The 18,248-nt window shown below is 46.8% G+C and overlaps 1 long non-coding RNA gene across 1 annotated transcript; it reads left to right on the top strand.

The window, feature by feature from the left end:
- The first annotated feature begins 473 nt into the window (after positions 1–473).
- On the top strand, positions 474–17,554 carry LOC104659915. Its single transcript, XR_004054752.1, has 3 exons — positions 474–494; positions 14,285–14,606; positions 17,448–17,554. It is a non-coding gene; the product is annotated as a putative protein ATP11AUN (long non-coding RNA).
- Positions 17,555–18,248: the final 694 nt, after the last annotated feature.

Here is an 18,248-nt window from a genome sequence, read left to right on the forward strand (position 1 = left end):
CTATTTCAATTAAGATTGCCCGTTGTGTTGTACATGGGCTCAGCTCCTATTTGTTTGGCTATTAGTGTAGTAGTTCTACTATTTTTTTGTGATTTTTCTCAACCAACACAAGGACACCTTTGAAGCAGTAATAACGTCACCGTTTCCATTTGAAGCTTGAGGTTAGAGGACACTCAAAATCAGGTTTGATCAATAGCATACTAATGAAGATTAAAAAGTGATTTTTGGTTTCTTAGGAAGCTATTGGAACAATTTATCATAGCCAGTCAGGTAGTCAATACAAACAAGACTTACTGGAGAAAAATAATCACTAGCGTAGGTAATAAAAATTTAATTGATTTACATTTATTATTAAAAAATGAATGTATAATTTGTCAGAGTTAAATATTTATAGCTCCAGTTTTAAAAAATTGATCTCTATGCTTTGTACGTGTAAGCTACACAGACAGGTATACTCAATGTTGTTTCAAATGATGCCAGAAAAACAGCTGCATGTGAGTTACTCTAATAGATGATGGTGAAGGTTTTCTATTTTCCTAATTTTATTGTTGTTTTTAAATTTTAAACTTAAGTTGTACCTATATATATTTTCTTTTTTTTCTTTTTGAGGCGGAGTCTGGCTCTGTCGCCCGGGCTGGAGTGCAGTGGCCAGATCTCAGCTCACTGCAAGCTCCGCCTCCTGAGTTCACGCCATTCTCCTGCCTCAGCCTCCCGAGTAGCTGGGACTACAGGCGCCGCCACCTCGCCCGGCTAGTGTTTTTGTATTTTTTAGTAGAGACGGGGTTTCACCGTGTTAGCCAGGATGGTCTCGATCTCCTGACCTCGTGATCCGCCCGTCTCGGCCTCCCAAAGTGCTGTGATTACAGGCTTGAGCCACCGCGCCCGGCTCTTTTCTTTTCATTTTATTTAAAAATAGCTTACTGTAAATGTAATGTGTGAACATTAAGTAGAGAGTTTAATTGTGTAGCCTTGGAGTTGTGGCATTTCCACATGGAGGGAGAAGTTGGAGAATAATATTCACAATTAAAGTGTATTCCACGTGCCAGGGAATTTCCTATAGTCACCTCACTTTCTGTACTATCCCATTTTACCAGAAGGAAACAAAGATTCAAAAAAAGTTAAGTAATTTGCCTTCAAAACCCATAGAGAACATCTACAACAAAACCAAATGACAAACTATTTCCACAGGCCCCAAAATGTGAGCAGGTGGGGACAGTCACCAACTGAAAAGTCCTCCTAGTATCAGCATCTGTGTCCAAAACCAGGGGGCACCTTGCAGCCTCGAGAGCGGAGGAGGCCTCAGCAGCCGGGGTACGGCCTGAAAGGCAGCGCAGCACATGGAACAGAAGCACAAACCATCATGGGGGCTGCAGATTCTGATTTTACTAAGAGACGGCAGTTGGCCCTTGGTAAACTCTGGAGGGGCAAGGTGCCTGGACCCCATAAACAGTTGAAAGGTTCCTTCCCGAGCGGAGCTCTATTCTGGGGGAAAAGTGCTGAGATTGGAAGCAAATCAAGCAGGATAGAGACACTAAGAGCAAAGGAAAAGAAAGCCCAGACCACAGTGATGGAAAACAGAGGAGGCTCATCTCAGAAAGTACGAGGTCATCTTTTCACTCACTTTGTGGACAACAGAAGTAACAGAAGATGGACCTCTCTGACAGCAAGTTAGATTACTTAGGTAAAATGAGCCAGTTCCTAGAAAAACAGAAACTGCTAAAAGAGACTCAAAAATAAATGGAAAATCAAGTAGACTTACAACAAATAGAGGTTTAATTGGTAATTAAAATTTTTCTGCAAAGAAAAGCCCAGGCCCACATGGCTTAACTTGTAAATTCTACCAAACATTTGAAGAAGAAGAATACCAAACCTTCACAAATTCTTTCAGAAAGAAAGAAAGAAAGAGAGAGAGAGAGAAGGAAGGAAGGAAGGGAGGGAGGGAGGGAGGGAGGGAGGGAGGGAGGAGGAAGGAAGGAAGGAAGGAAGGAAGGAAGGAAGGAAGGAAGGAAGGAAGGAAAGAAAGAAAAGAAAGAAAGAGAGAAAGAAAAAAATAGAAGAGGAAGAAACAATCTAACTCATCCCATGAGGTCAGTATCATCCTGACACCAAAACCAGACTGACTTGTAATCAAAGGAAGAGAAAACTACAGGCCAATATCCTCAATGAATATCAATGCAAAATCATCAAAAAAAATACTAGCAAACCAAATCCAGCAACATCGAAAAAAGATTATATGACACAGCCGAGTGGGATTTATCTCAAGAATGCAAGGGCGGTTCAATACACAAAAATCAATGTAACACAACACTTCCAAAGAGTACAGGACAAAAACCACGTGGTCATCTCAATAGGCACAGAAAAAGCATTTGAGAAAATCCAACACCCCTTCAGAATAAAGCACCTAAAAAGCTGGGAATAGAAGAGAATTTCCTCAGCCTGGCAAGGGGCATCTACAGAAAAGTCACAGTTACAGAGAAGAATCTGAGTGCTTTCCCTATAGCTCAGGAGTAGAAGGAGGAGGTCTGCTCTCCTGTTTCTATTTAATGTTGTAATGGAGGCTCTAGATAAAAGTTAGTACAGAATAAGAAGAGAATGAAAGACAGAGAGAAAGAAAGGCAAGGTCTCCATGCTGGAAATGAAGAAGTGAAATTATTTCTGTCTGAAATTTCAGAAGAACAGTGCAGACCAAGGCAGAGTGGGGGCAGTGCAAGTGGAGCAGGGTTGGCCAGGAGCTGGTAATAATGGATGCACTTTTCCTCTGATTTTTTATATGCTTAAAATTGTATGCAACCTTTGGCCAGGTGCAGTGGCTCAGACCTGTAATCCCAGCACTTTGGGAGGCTGAGGCAGATCGCCTGAGGTCAGGAGTTCGAGATCAGCCCGGCCAACATGGCAAAACCCTGTCTCTACTAAAAACACAAAAATTAGCCTGGCATGGTGGTGCATAACACCTGTAATCCCTGCTACTTGGGAGACTGAGGCAGGAGAATCACTTGAACCTGGGAGGCAGATATTGCAGTGAGCCGAGATCACGCCACTGCACTCCGGTCTGGGTGACAGAGACTCTGTCTCAAAAAACAAAAACAAACTTTTATGTAACTTTTAAATAAAAGTTAATATTGAAAGATGTTTTTAAAGGAATAATACACATTCTCAGAAAACTCAGAGATTTCTAAATGAAAAGAGAAACCATGCCACTTTTTCCTTGTTTTTTTTTGTTTTTTTTTTTTGTTTTTTTTTTTTTGTTTTTTTTTTTTTGAGGCAGGTCAGCCCCAGTTCATGATTGCGGTCTAAAGCTATTGGCTAATTTTACACAAATCAGAACCCATTAACTTTTCATTTAATCCAAGTCTATCACAAAATATCTAGTCAAATATTTACTGATTTTATTTTATTAATAGGGAAAAACCCAACAGTCCATGCTCATAACCAACAGGTATGTAGAGATGTAAGCTGTTTCAACTGTTTTCCCCGTCATTCTTCCTTACGGAACATAAATAATTCACAAATCCAGTCCCTCTCCTCTTCCCCTAATTAACCTGTAATTAACCCAATGAATTCTTTAAGAACTCGGTTCGATGCCACTCTTCTGGGGGTTGGCTTCCCAGCGCTTCCTGGCTGGGTCTCAAGCCTCTGCCACAGGGAGGAGGCTCCTTCACTTTTCCCCAGTGTCTCACTCAGGGGGTTGCCGCATGCTCCTTTGTAAGATCAGGTGGCCGCGGTGGGGCTCCCTTACTGGCCTGTGTCTGTCCTTATTCGGCCAAGGGCTGTTCCTGGCACACACAGGACAAGGGATGAGCCTGGCAGGGCTGAGTGAGAAGATGTGAGAAGGGATGGATAAAGAGACAAACCAACTGACATTGTTACTCGCCAATGCCCCGCCTGTCGTTATTGTACACCACACAACATACACAAAGGAAGTTTCCATGTTTTTCAGTATCTTCTTAATACCTTTATAAAGTGCATCAAACTTAGCCATTTAAACTTATTTATTTGGTTTATGATCCCTCTGTTTTTAATCTTTTAATATTTCTGTATACTCGATAGCATACTTCCCTTCGATCATTTTATACTTTTATCAAAGTAAAATTCTAAGCCAGGCATGATGACTCACACCTGTAATCCCAGCACTTTAGAAGGCTGACGCGGGCAGATCACCTGAGCTCAGGAGTTTGAGACCAGCCTGACCAACATGGTGATACCCTGTCTCTATTAAAAATACAAAAATTAACCTGGCATGGTGGTGGGCACCTGTAATCCCGGCTACTCAGGAGGCTGAGGTAGAAGAATCTCTTGAACCCAGGAGGCAGAGGTTAAGGTGAGCCGAGATCGTGCTGTTGCACTGCAGCCTGGGTGATAGAGTGAGACTCCATGTCAAAAAAAAAAAAAAAAAAAAAGTAAAATTCTACTTGGCCAGAACCATTATTAGGTTGTTTTTCTTTTTTTAATATCATGGTTTAATTAATTAAATTGGCCCCTTCCAAAAGGAAGCTTATTAAAACATTTAGGGCCGGGCGCGGTGGCTCAAGCCTGTAATCCCAGCACTTTGGGAGGCCGAGACGGGCGGATCACGAGGTCAGGAGATCAAGACCATCCTGGCTAACACGGTGAAAACCCGTCTCTACTAAAAATACAAAAAAACTAGCTGGGCGAGGTGGCGGGCGCCTGTAGTCCACTACTCGGGAGGCTGAGGCAGGAGAATGGCGTGAACCCGGGAGGCGGAGCTTGCAGTGAGCTGAGATCCGGCCACTGCACTCCAGCCGGGCGACAGAGCGAGACTCTGTCTCAAAAAAAAAAAAAAAAAAAAAAAAAATAGAACCTTTTTTTTTTTTTTTTTTTTTTTTTTTTTTTTTTGAGACGGAGTTCGCTCTGTACAGGCTGATGCTTGCCCTCAGCTCACTGCTCCCCTCCCGGTTCACGCCATTCTCCTGCTCAGCTCCAAGTAGCTGAACTACGGCGCAGTGCCCTAGTTTTTTTTGTTTTTTTAAGACGGGTTTCCCGTGTTAGCCAATCCCGTCTCCTGACCTTGTGATCCGCCCGTCTCGGCCTCCCAAGTGCTGTACCTTGAGCCACCGCGCCCGGCCTATAGAACCTAAAGAATCCTCACTTGTTATTTATTTGTTAATTGTTCGAATTTAAAATCTCCTGAAGTTGCTTTACTTACAGAATGTCACAGGAAACCTTGTACTGTCATGATGTGAGTGAACCCCAGAAGATGAGGATGCTTCATAATTAATGCCTCCAGCTCTTAACATATGCAGCCATCTGCGCTCTCCCCTGCGCAGTTCAGTCTAGCCGGTATTGTTAATATGATAACGTTTGGTCTGTAGCCCATACGAGTTGTATGACAGGAGAGATCAGAAAACACAATCCATTTCACCCAGTCTAAGTTGCCAGTCGGGTGGATAACAGGTCAGTTTATTATTAGCTGTAGTTTCAGGTGAGAGTGACATGACTCAAAATAATGTGACTAAACTAAGAGAAGAACATGTAATCTGCCCTCAGACAGACAGTGCAGAGGCCAGCAGCCCAGTCCTGAGGATCCCAGCCTCCATCCAGCTCACCTTGCTTTGAAGACAACACCACCACTGTCCCAGCCCCCAGTGACAGGAGAGCAGATGGGGTCACCCTGGCTCCTGCCTGGGAACCCTTGTTCTACCCCGGCCTCTGCTGCATTTCCTGGGTAATTCACTCTCCATCCAGGCTCCCGTCAGAGAAGGCCCTGGTGCTGTCATTGCCAAGTTTTTTCTTTTTTTCTTTTCTTTTTTTTTTTTTGAGGCGGAGTCTCGCTCTGTCACCCAGGCTGGAGTATAGTGACGCGACGTTGGCTCACTGCAACCTCTGCCTCATGAGTTCAAGCGATTCTCCTGCTTCAGCCTCCCAAGTAGCTGAGATTACAGGCACGCACCACCATGCCCAGCTAATTTTGTATTTTCAGTAGAGACGTGGTTCACCATGTTGGCCAGGCTGGTCTCGAACTCCTGACCTTAGGTGATCTGCCTGCCTCGGCCTCCCAAAGTGCTGGGATTACAGGCATGAGCCACCGTGCCCAGCCCCCTCAATATAGTCTCAGTAGATGAGCAGTCCTAGTTCCCAGATCAGATGGGAGAGCTGTAAGACCAGGTCCAAGTTGCCCTGTGCTGTGAGGAAGAGCCGTGATTGTTCCACTGAGGCTTGAGAGATGACCTTGGAGTGGAGAGGGTTAGAGGGCAGGCCAAGGGTTGTCGGATCACAGTAGGAAGTGAAGTTGGCACGATTCCAGTTGCCATCAACTCCCTGCTGGCATGTAATCTGCATGCAGGTTGGAGTCATCAGAAACCAGAACCTTCTCTGATAGAAAACAGGGAAAGCACTGAGCATCCGTCTTGTTGACAGTGCTGTCCAGGGCTCACTGCTGAAGAGGCTGTGAGATCCAGGGGTACGTGTGATCTTCTGGCTGGGGAGGTACCAAGGCCACAGACTCCGACCCCTGTGCAGAACCATGTACTCCCTGGCCAGGCTTGGTGCGCTGGAGGGAATGAAAATAAAGAACCTCTTAAAATTTAGTTGGAGAAATAATAAAATATCATTTTCCATAGTCAAACAGATTAGGATGAAATAACAGCAAACACTTCTCTGACACAGTTCCGAGAGCCTTGTGTATATGAATTTGTGCAATCCCATAGTCATCCAATGAGGCGAGGACTGTCATTGTCCCTGTTTCACAGACAACGGGCCGAGGGCTCCTCTAGCTTTCCCACGTCTCACAGCTGGTACGTGCAAACCCAGGGCTTGAGCCCCAGCAGTGTGGCTCGGGTCTGCTGCACTGACCCATGTCCGAGTTGTTACGTGCACAAGGGATGTTACAGACATTTATGAGACACACACGGCGGTGGCTGTTATACATTATCACTGGGGAGCTGAATCCATCACGGGTCCCAGTTACAAGCAACTGAAACGAATCATGCTATTGCTATTTTTTTTTTTTTTTTTTTTTTTTTGGAGACAAGTCTCACTCTGTCTGTCGCACAGGCTGGAGTACAGTGGTGCGATCTTGGCTCACTGCAACCTCCACCTCCCGGGTTAAAGTGATTCTCCTGCCTCAGCCTCCCGAGTAGCTGGGATTACAGGCACCTGCCACCATGCCAGTCGATTTTTGTATTTTTAGTAGAGACGGGGTTTCATCATGTTGACCAGGCTGGTCTCAAACTCCTGACCTCAGATGATCTGTCCATCTTGGCCTCCCAAAGTGCTGGGATTACAGGTGTGGGCTACTGCGCCTGGCTGAATCATGCTATCTTAGGAGTCAGAGGTAACCAACTGAAAGGATACAAGGCTCACAGAATTGAAGGAGGCCAGAAAGCCAGGATGAGAAATGGCTCAGAAAATTACCAAGAGAGGTTGAGGGGCGGGAGCTGCAGCCAAGTCTGGCTGGGTCTGAACTGCAAACGTTCCTTTGGGTCCCTGGTCCAAGAATAACTAACATCCGTGTGCTTTGGTCCAACACCACACACTGGCTGTCCCAGGGAACAGAAAGAGGAGCCTCTCTCCTCACATTCCTTGTAGTTAAAGACCATACCTTGCCCGTTCCGCACCAAATGGTTCCCTCCCATATCAGGTGCCAAAGAAGGGGTGCACGAGGAATAGCCGCTCACCTGAAGCAGTAAGGGGCGAGTGGCTGTTGGAACGATCCTCTGTCCAAGGCCATGCACAGTGGCACCTCCAGGAGGGAGAGCAAGGCTGTAGAGACAGGCATGGGTGCCTGCTGAGAAAGCTGGCAAAGCTGGAGGCCCAGAAACCATCCCACGTCCCCCAGCAGGCCCCACCAAGAGGGGGAACCTGAGGCCAGCCTCCACAGGCAGAGGGAACGTGATACACAGTTGATGTGTTGCGGAAGCAGCTGGGGTGAACAGGGAGGACATGGAAGACACCAAGAGATGTGTCCCAGTGCCCCACAGCCTGGAGGCTCACATCTGCAACAGGGATGACTGTCGGGGTCTGTAATCCCAGCATTTTGGGAGGCCAAGTGCTCATGGAACAGAAGCACAAACCAGCACGGGGGCTGCAAAACACAGTGCTTTGCAAAAAACGGTGGCGACGTGAACGTCCCTCCACTGAAGGAATTCACAAAAGCAGTGCAAGAGACCATCATAGCATCAAAAAATTACAGGTCGGCCGGGCGCGGTGGCTCAAGCCTGTAATCCCAGCACTTTGGGAGGCCGAGACGGGCGGATCACGAGGTCAGGAGATCGAGACCATCCTGGTCTACACGGTGAAACCCCGTCTCTACTAAAAAATACAAAAAACTAGCCGGGCGAGATGGCGGGCGCCTGTAGTCCCAGCTACTCGGGAGGCTGAGGCAGGAGAATGGCGTGAACCCGGGAGGCGGAGCTTGCAGTGAGCTGAGATCCGGCCACTGCACTCCAGCCTGGGCGACAGAGCGAGACTCCGTCTCAAAAAAAAAAAAAAAAAAATTACAGGTCTAGCACTCTGTCTAGCAGAGAGAGTGCTGGAAGACCACACCATGTGCCACAGGATACCTGTCTGTGTTTCTCTCTCTCTCTCTCTTTTCTTTTTTTAGATGGAGTCTTTCTTTCTCTTTTTTTTTTCTTTTTTGAGATGGAGTCTTTTTTCTTTCTCTTTCTCTCTTTTTTTTGAGATGGAGTCTTTCTTCCTTCTTTCTCTCTTTATTTCCTTTTTCTCTCTCTTTCTCTCTCTCCTTTTTGAGATGAAGTTTCTTTCCTCTCTCTCTCTCTCTCTCCCTCTCTCTCTCTTTCTTAAGACTCTCGCTCTGTCCCTTAGGCTGGAGTTCAGTGGTGTGATCTCGGCTCACTGCAACCTCTGCCTCCTGGGTTCAAGAGATTCTCCTGTCTCAGCCTCTCGAGTAGCTGGGATTACAGGCACCCACCACCATGCCCAGCTAATTTTTGTATTTTTAGTAGAGATGGGGTTTCCCCATGTTGCCCAGGCTAGTCTCAAACTCCTGAGCTCTGGTGATCTGCCCACCTTGGCCTCCCAAAGTGCTGGAATTACAGGTATTAGCCACCACGCCCGGACCCTGTATTAGTTTCTTTTTGCTGTATAGCAAATGATCCCAGGCTTAGGTGCTTAAAACCATACACATTTCTCACTCTTTGTTTCCATGGGTCAAGAGTCTGCATGTGACCAGCTGGGTCCTCTAACTGGGGCCTCACAAGGCTGAAGTCAAGGTGCTGCTGGGCCAGGTGCTCATCTGAAGGTCAAGGTCACCTTCCAAGCTTACTGGCTGTTGGCAGCATTCAGTTCCTCGTGCTTGTGGGACTGAGGCCTCTGTTTCCTGCTGCTGCCTGCTGGGACCTGCCCTCAGTTACTGGAGGCCCCTCTGCTCCCTCTCATGTGGCTCCCCGCAAAGCATGGCGGTTTGCTCCCTCAAGGCCAACAGGAGCACATCTCTGCAGCCTCGAATCTCTCTGACTTTCCCTATCTTGTATCCAGTTCCACCCAAGATAACCTTCCCTTTGACTAGCTCAAAGTTGACTGATTAGGGATCTTAATTCCACTGAAGAATTCCTTCATCTTTACAAGAGAATGTAACCTGATCAGGGGAGGCACATCAGCCTCTGTTCCCACCGAGGAGAGGGGATTGCAGTGGAGCCCCCCAGCATGGGCTGGGAATGTTGTGAGCCCTATCAGAACTGTCTCCTGAAGTCCTGGAGACAGAAGCGGCTCAGGAACGAGGGGAGCACTGTAGCGCTGAGTCTACAGGGTGGATGAGGTGGAAGATGTTCCAGGGGGATGAGACAGCAATGCTGAGAAAGGAAGGAAATCTGGATGAATACGTAGAGGTTGGCCAGATTGAGAGACTGTGACAACCAGTTGGAGAAGTTTGTATTTCATGCTATAAAAAGCAACCAAATCTAGTTAATATACCCTAAGTTGGGTAATAGGATCAGATTCTTTACAGTAAAGCTTACAAAAGTAAAATTATTTTATAATTGTATTATAGCAAACAACAGGGTTTAAAAATGGTCCCTTAAAAATGAGCCTTAAAAATAAGCAGCCACTTAATACTCATTTGGGTCCAAAAGCCACAAAGCTATTGACATTTTCTTTATGCTGAGGAAGTCTTGGTGGTATCGATTCTCATACAGCAGAGATCAAGATGAACATCTTGTACCTCCTCTTCCCCACCTGCCTCTAAAGCAAACCCTGATCTGATGACATTGTCATGAGGCCTGCTCGCCCTCAGCAGCTTCCTAGTGTGCCCTGGGTGTGGGCATCCAGTGCCAATAAATGAAGGAAAACGGGCAGACTGGGAGAGGTGGGAGCAGGCGGGAGGAACGGAAGTGGGGAGGGAGGGAGGCGGAGAAAGTCAGCTTAAGGGAAAAGTGGGACATCTGGTCACACCAGGGTTCAGGGAGTGGCAAGAGGTTCTGAGCCCTGCCCGCTACTGACCCGAGGCTCACACGGCCTCACCAGCCTCGCATCAGTCACGGTTCCGAGTCCTCAGGAATAACAACAATTAAAAGAGTTAATTTAAAAAAATTTTTCCATTGTAATGTATATGGAATTCTGAACAATGGAAAATCAGAGCCCAAACAGGTGATAAAGAGGTTCATTAAGAGCCTTGCGAACCTGAGAGCACATCCAGAATCCCCCTCTTACTTACATCTGCGAAAGACACAAGCTCCGGCCAGTCTCCCGCAGACACTCCCACATCCCCCATCACGCAATGTGATGTACTCACCACGACCGCAGGCCTGCTCCTCTGCTTCCCATCACTTCACCCATCCCGTTCAGCAGATGCTCCCCTTGAAGAGCTGGAAAAAATGGGTGTTTAGGAAAGGCCTTGAAGATAGAAATGAATGCAAATGCTCTTGTTATTTTTTTATTTTTACTTTTTTTGAGACTGGAGTCTCGCTCTGTCGCCCAAGCTGGAGTGCAGTGGCCGGATCTCAGCTCACTGCAAGCTCCGCCTCCCGGGTTCACGCCATTCTCCTGCCTCAGCCTCCCGAGTAGCTGGGACTACAGGCGCCCACCACTGCACCCGGCTAGTTTTTTGTATTTTTAGTAGAGACAGGGTTTCACCGTGTTAGCCAGGATGGTCTCAATCTCCTGACCTCGTGATCCGCCCGTCTTGGCCTCCCAAAGTGCTGGGATTACAGGCTTGAGCCACCGCGCCCGGCCAATGCTGTTGTTAAGAATAATATTTCAAAGTGGGCACACGGAACTCGATGACATTTTAATTTAATTTGATTTGATTAGTCGGGGGCAAAAGACTTTTTATTTTTATCGCCAAAGGCTGAAGGCACGTCAGGTACACAGACTGCAGCACGGTTTGCTCAGGGTGTCGGGTTCTGGCTGACGATGTGTGCCCAAAACCTTTCTCACGGCTTCTGAAAGTAGATTGAAGGAAGTGGAGCACCGTAGCCTCTCTGGTTGCAGAGACTCTCCAGGTGTTTTCTTTTCATGTGAGATGTCACACTAACCCAGGCACGATAATTTTACTACTTCCTGCTAAGCTAGTCCAGAGACTGATCATTTCTATCCAAAATGGGCAAGCCTCCCTTCCTTTGTATTTCAGATTGAAGAACAGGAGAAAATGTTCAGAAAATGGTTTATAGTGGAAAGGTACTGGTTTAAACTTAACCTACTTGCTGTTTGAAACAAATTCTTTTAGTTAAAGTGAAATTCTCTGTGTAAAATATCATTTTAAGAAATTTTCATAATGCATTTTGCTTTTTTAAAGTTTTGTATTTAGTAAAATGCAAAAAGTCTAATCCTTCTGAAGACTCCCTTATTACATCTCCTCACACACCCACTTGTACTCACACCCCCGATCCAAAGGTTCATGGGGATACTTTGTTATGTAATTTTGTTGTCAATGTGATTCATAGGTTTTCGGTTTTGCTGTCTAGTTGCTCTGTTTTAATTTTGGGATTTAGAAAGATTAAACGCTATGCCACCACCACCTTTCACTTTGAACATTTTGAAGACAAATATTTCCTAGTTGTGACTAACATACCCAGCCAAATTATCCATCACTATAGAGTCAGAAAAATATTTTAACTGTTGATGTTTCATGCACCCTTTCCCAGGAAGCTACTACAGAATACATTCCACTAAATTAAACAGATAAATCAAGGAGGAAGACATCATGGAATGCAGAAAATAAGGGCTTATGAGAGAGGTAGAGGGAATTCCTGACATCTGTAAAGTGCAGCCTGAGTATAGAAGTATGCAACAAGTTTAGAAAGTCACCATCAGATTGGGGCAGGATGCCAAAGGGTGACAGGAGGGATGTCTCCAGAAAAAAAAAAATAGAATGGCACTGACAAATATGAGTGTATGGCTGTGAACTAGTAGAAAGTATACAGAAAGCTAAGAAAATGAGGCTGGGCACAGTGGCTCATGCCTGTAATCCCAGCACTTTGGGAGGCTGAGGCAGGAGGATCACTTGAGGTTAGGAGTTCGAGACCAGCCTGGCCAACATGGTGAAACCCCCGTCTCTACTAAAAATACAAAAATTAGCTGGGCATGGTGGTGGGCCCCTGTAATCCCAGCTACTCAGGAGGCTGAGGCAGGAGAATCGCTTGAACCAGGGAGGCAGAGGTTGCAGTGAACTGAGATGGCACCACTGCACTCCAGCCTGGGCAACAAAGCGAGACTGTCTCAAAAAAGAAAGCTAAGAAAATGAAAGATGGAGGCGATGATTGTCTTCAAGGAAAAAAGGTCGTATAAGAAAGAAGATGCAGTGGGCCGGGCGTGGTGGCTCACGCCTGTAATCCCGGCACTTTGGGAGGCTGAGGCGGGTGGATCACGAGGTCAGGAGATCGGAGATCATCCTGGCTAACACGGTGAAACCCCGTCTCTACTAAAAATATCAAAAAAAAAAAAAAAAAAAAATTAGCCGGGCGTGGTGGCGGGCGCCTGTAGTCCCAGCTACTCGGGAGGCTGAGACAGGAGAATGGCGTGAACCCAGGAGGCTGGGCTTGCAGTGAGCAGAGATCGCGCCACTGCACTCCAGCCTGGGCTACAGAGTGAGACTCTGTCTCAAAAAAAAAAAAAAAAGAGGCTGGGCGCGGTGGCTCAAGCCTATAATCCCAGCACTTTGGGAGGCCGAGACGGGCGGATCACGAGGTCAGGAGATCGAGACCATCCTGGCTAATATGGTGAAACCCCGTCTCTATTAAAAAATACAAAAAACTAGCCAGGCGAGGTGGCGGGCGCCTGTAGTCCCAGCTACTCGGGAGGCTGAGGCAGGAGAATGGCATAAACCCGGGAGGCGGAGCTTGCAGTGAGCTGAGATCTGGCCACTGCACTCCAGCCTGGGTGACAGAGCGAGACTCCATCTCAAAAAAAAAAAAAAAAAAAAGAAAGAAAGAAAGAAAGAAGATGCAGTGAAAATGCATGAACACAGGGGCGGCATGTAGCACACGCACTGACACTGCAGCTACGATCATGTAATCTTGTTACCGTCACAGGCAGGGATTGAACGGAGACCCGTGTAGCCTCTGCGGGGACACATGCAGCAGAAAGAGGTAGAGAGGTAGGAGCACGAATGAGCTAAATACTTATCTTCCCATGTAACTGGTGCTGTTGAAATTTTCAAAATTATGCTATAAGCATATGATTTGGAAATATGGACACAATAAAGGTAGAGGAGCAAAGAGCTATGAGTGATTCTCTGCAGGGGGTTCCGGAGTGGGCGATGGCAAGGACATCGGGTTATTCTTATGGCCGGGTAGCGCTATTTTCTTTTAAAACTATGCAAATGTGGCCGGCCACGTGGCTCATGCCTGTAATCCCAGCACTTTGAGAGGCCAAGGCGTATGGATCACCTGAGGTCAGGAGTTCGAGACCAGCCTGACAACATGGTGAAGCCCTGTCTCTACTGAAAACACAACATTACCGGGTGTGGTGGTGCATGCCTGTAATCCCAGCTACTCGGGAGGCTGAGGCAGGAGAACCACTTAAACCCAGGAAGTGGAGACTGCAGTGAGCCAAGATCATGCCACTGCATTCTAGCCTGAGCGATACAGTGAGACTCCAATAAAAAAAAACAAAAAAACAAAAGGCAAATGCATTTCTTTGGCTAAAATTAAAGTTTTGACAAAGTTTCATTGTACTAGAGAAAATAAACTCTTGGTGTACCCCTGTAGGATTACACAGAAGAAAACCAACCATTCGATGCCTTTCTTCTTCCATTCCCAATCAGAAGGTTATTTCTGACCCACTGAAATATTACCTACAAAGAAGATGAGAGCCTCCTGCAGCAGTCTCGAGTGGTCTGAGAGCTGAACCCAGGTTTGAGGCCTATCTCCAGGTGGTCCTGAATATCCGTGCATCCCGGGACCTTGTTAGGAGGAACTCACCAGAGGCGTCCTGGGTTGCTCAATGCAGAGACTCTTACCCAGGGTGTCAGCCTCTGAAAGATACACGTGCCTGGGCCTCTTCCCTGAAGATGGACCCAGCAGATCTGGAGGGAGGCCCCTGTGATGCACCCTGTGATGAGCTGCTGATCCGAGCTGCGTGGAACCTCAGTGGGGTTGTGAGCTATCAGGAACCTGCTGCTGGACTGCAGCGACCAGGAGAATACGGGTTCTGTGCATCCGACAGCGGGGACCAAGCAGAAAGGAAAAACCCTTGCTGAGCAGACTGTGCACTGGGCAGCCTGCTGGCCACTTTATACAGATTCTGTCAATTCAGCTGGGGTCTCTCTGCTCCCTGATACTAACCACGCCCACCAGACCATCTTACCTCCAGCTGGAAGAAGAGGTGGACCTGGGCCAGGGCCTTCTTCCCTGGATGAGGCGGTGAAAATCAGGGAGACCCAGCAGGACGGGTGAGAGGAGTGTGCTTGGGGAAGGTGGCCCCTAGTGCCTGGCCTCAGGCAAAGTCGTTTTCTGTGGATCCAAGAAGTAGGTGGCGTGATTGTGCCCAGTTTACAGACAGGCAAGCAGGGGCCTCGGCAGGCTAAGGCATTGCTGCAGGATGCACCGTGTCCTCCCCTGACCGCAGAGCCGGTGTTTTCAATTCCTTCATTCCACCTTAGCAAGATGGGCCTTGCGGGGGAAGTGGGAAGTGAGGGAGAAGCAGGTGTGTGCCAGAGACCAAGGACACCCACTGTGGGTTCCAGCTGTCCTGCGGTGGGTCAGGCCAGCAGACTGCAGGGACGGGGCTGGGAATGGCTGTGATTAGGAGACAGGTGATCCAGCCACAAGCCTGTGGTGGCCTTGGGATCTAGCTGGCCCGGGCATGATTCCTGCCTTCACTGTCTTCAAGTAGTGGGATTTTGGACGTAGGTTTCCTCATCAGAAAAACCGGAGCAGTGGAGCCCCGCACTCGTGCTGCCGTCTGTTTACAGAAGTACACAGGGGTGGGTGTGAGATTCCTGGCACATGGCCAGGTCTCCAGCGTCAGCTTCCATCTCCTCCTTAAAGTGATCCAAGCTGAAGCATGCACTGGTGCAGCCTGTATGACGACATTCAACGTGGTGAGGTTGTGAGCTGCCAACACAACTATGGCGGCATCAGAGTTTTTCTTCACGTATGTCACTAAGACAGAAACTCGTCTCATCAATGTTGTTTTGTTTTTGTTGTTGAGACAGGGTCTTGCTCTGTAGCCCAGGCTGGAGCGCAGTGGCATGATCACAGCTCACTGCAGCCTCAACCTTCTGGGCTCAGGTGATCCTCCCACCTCAGCCTGCTGCGTAGCGGGCACCACAGGTGTGAGCCAACACGTCCAGCTAATTTTTTATTTTTTGTAGAGACCAAGGTCTTCCTATGCTGCCTAGGCTGGTTTCGAATTCCTGGGCTCAAGTGATCTGCCTGCCTTGGCCTTGCAAAGCGCTGGGATTTCAGATGTGAGCTACCATGCCTGGCTTTTGTTTGTTTGTTTGTTTTGTTTTTTGTTTTGAGACGGAGTCTCGCTCTGTCACACAGGCTGGAGTGCAGTGGGGCAATCTGGGCTCACTGAAACCTCTGCCTCTCAGGTTCAAGCCATTCTCATGCCTCAGCCTCCTGAGTAGCTGGGATTACAGGTACACGCTACCACACCCGGCTAAAAAATATATATACATATACATATATATATTTGTACTTTTAGTAGAGACACGGTTTCACTATGTTGATCAGGCTGGTCTTGAACTCCTGACTGGTTTTCTTTTTTAAGAGCTTTCTTCTTCATGAGCTCTGTCTTCTGAAATGGAACTCAGAATAATTGAATATTAACATAAAAAGTTATCTCTGGTTCTGGAAACACTTTTTTTCTTTTTCTTTTAAAAATTTTTTTTTTTTTTTTTTTTTTTTTTGAGACGGAGTCTGGCTCTGTCGCCCAGGCTGGAGTGCGGTGGCCGGATCTCAGCTCACTGCAAGCTCCGCCTCCCGGGTTTATGCCATTCTCCTGCCTCAGCCTCCCGAGTAGCTGGGACTACAGGCGCCCGCCACCTCGCCCGGCCAGTTTTTTGTATTCTTTAGTAGAGACGGGGGTTTCACCGTATTAGCCAGGGTGGTCTCGATCTCCTGACCTTGTGATCCGCCCGTCTCGGCCTCCCAAAGTGCTGGGATTACAGGCTTGAGCCACCGCGCCCGGCCAAAATTTTTAACCATGTTAAGTGCACGGTTCAGTGGCATGAAGTATTAGACATTCACACCGTGGTACAAGCACCGCCATCTATTCCAGGACTTTTATATCATCCCAAACTGAAACTCCGTCCCCATTAAATACTTACTGTCCAATCCTCCCTTACCCCAGCCCCTGTCAAGCCCCATTCTATCACACTTTCTGTCTCTATGGATTTTACCTTTCTGGGGACCTCATATCAGTGGAATCTTACAGTATTTGCCCCTTTAGGCTGGCTTCACTTAGTAGCATACAAAACCATTACATTTTTTACACACTTTTTTGGCTTTTTGAGCAGACTGAGATAATTTCCAGTTGTCTAAGAATATTTAAGTATTCTTATAAGTTACAATAGCTGAAAAACATTTTAAGAGAAACCATTTTATCCTTCTGTTTGAAAAAGTGAATGGGTGGCCGGGTGCGGTGCCTCACGCCTGTAATCCCAGCACTTTGGGAGGCGGATCATGAGGTCAGGAATTCGAGATCAGCCTGGCCAACATGGTGAAACCCTGTCTCTACTAAAAATACAAAAATTAGCCAGGCGTGGAGGCGGGCGCCTGTAATCCCAGCGACTCAGGAGGCTGAGGCAGGAGAATTGCTTGAACCTGGGAGGCGGAGGTTGCAGTGAGCCAAGACCGCATCATTGACCTCCAGTCTGGGGACAGAGCAAGACCAAAGGGGTGAGTTTTCAGTTTTCTAGAAAGTAAACAGTTTAGTTTTACCTTTAAAAGTAAAAAGTTAGGTTTTCATAAATTGAACATTCATTAAAGTGATGTTATGTAATATTCAAGCAACTTGCTTGAGCAAAGGTGCAAATTACTTTGAATAATGCTAAATTTCTAATTATCATCCACCTCTTATTTCAGATACCCTATCATCTTTACTTTGTTGGAGAGGAGCTGTAATAGTCTATGTTAAAGTTACTGTTCAGACAAAGGATTCCAACAAATTGCTTTCATTACTTTATTGGTAATTTTAAGCACTACGAGGAACTTAGTTGTTTTTTTCTGGAAGAAAACTGGAATTAAAATCATTGATCCTTTAGAGAAATAGAACAAAGGAGAAGGGAGTGTACAAAATAAGTAAGAAAAGAATTCTTAGCATACTTTCCTTTCCTGTATTCTCACTAAGAAATAAAAAGTAAATGGGACATTGAGAAGCAAAATTAATGCTGATTAGGCTCGCTTTGGGACAAGCAACCACTTTGCATGATTACCCATTGTTAGGTGTGAAACGGAGCCAGTGATCGCTCATTGTTGAAGAGAAAAGACTTGGAGACCTTGGCTCATCCAGTCTTGTTCCTGACCTGCATCTGAACACCTGAAGGAAGAAACTTTAAGAAGAAAGACTTCAAGTGACAGAGGAGACAAAAGTCTCAAAGATGCAGAATTCAAGAACGCATGGCGACTCGAGATGGGTGTGAAAGTGACAAATAGATCCCCTGACAGCTAAACCCAGGCACGTCCAGGAATCCCGGGATGCGGTGCAAGTTTTCATGGCAGAGCTCACACCGGCATTGTGTGGAAGATGAAATGTTGTTATGCTTTGAGATTGGCACTCATGCTATTCATTAAGAAGTACAATGAAATTTAACGTATTCCATTTTTGACACCAATGTAATGACCAAATTAAACTAGATTTTCAAAAACAATCAGAGGCCCTGCCCT

Source organism: Rhinopithecus roxellana, chromosome 18, assembly GCF_007565055.1.
Source record: "Rhinopithecus roxellana isolate Shanxi Qingling chromosome 18, ASM756505v1, whole genome shotgun sequence".
NCBI lineage: Eukaryota > Metazoa > Chordata > Mammalia > Primates > Cercopithecidae > Rhinopithecus > Rhinopithecus roxellana.